Source organism: Phalaenopsis equestris, unplaced genomic scaffold (assembly GCF_001263595.1).
Source record: "Phalaenopsis equestris unplaced genomic scaffold, ASM126359v1 Scaffold000300, whole genome shotgun sequence".
Lineage (NCBI taxonomy): Eukaryota > Viridiplantae > Streptophyta > Magnoliopsida > Asparagales > Orchidaceae > Phalaenopsis > Phalaenopsis equestris.
The window spans coordinates 405214-406205 of NW_018164742.1; positions in this window are offsets into that span (position 1 = coordinate 405214).

A 992-nucleotide genomic window follows, 5' to 3' on the forward strand; every position below is an offset into this window, starting at 1 on the left:
ATTATTATTTATATTAAAACATCATTTGAATCTAATTTAATGATTTTTATTATATTTTCTTTATCAATATTTTAATTGATTATAAGTCTTTGTAGCCTTGTAGTCAATTAGATTTTTTTAAAATACTACTTAATATATATATAAACTTGATGAGTAGTATTTCGAGCCAAAACGAGCCGAACACGAACGAACACATCTTAGTTCGTGTTCGGCTCGTTAACTTATCGAACAAAATTAACGAGCCGAACATGAGCTTCTTAACGAGCCGAACACGAGCTGTTCACGAACAACGAGCTGTTTTGACAGCCCTAGCCAGCACCAAACAAGGGAGAGCATTGAAGGATAGAAATATAAGAAATTAAAGATCGCTCAGTCTTTATGTATTTATATATGTAACATATAAATTTAATATTTACATATATGAAATGAAAATATGTATTATACAGATATAAATAAGGCTGTCAAAACGGCTCGTTGTTCACGAACAACTCGTGTTCGGCTCATTTGCTGAGTTAACGAGCCGAATAAGAACAGCATGAATCAATATTTGTTCGTATATATATAATGAGTAGTATTTATTTTAAATTTAATAGACTACAAGGCTACAAAGATTTATAATCAATTAAAAGTATTAATTAAAAAAATAGAATAAAAATTATTAAATTAGAATCAAATGATGTTTAATTCTCGTCTAAATTCTTAACATCTTATGACTATATAATTAGGGTTACAAAACGAATCTTTATTCATGAACGACCGATGTTGGTCTTGCTAAAGAAACGAGCAGAACACAACACACTTTTTAAGTTCAAAATAAACATAATTGTTAGTATTATAAATGCGTTGGAATTAGATGGTATGCATATAAATACCCCTAAATATAAATGAACCATGAGTATTAATAATTAAAAACAGAGAATGCTTTCGTCGGGAGTCAAAAACTATCATGAACTTTCGAATACAATTAATTACTAAAGGATTAAAAAACTAAA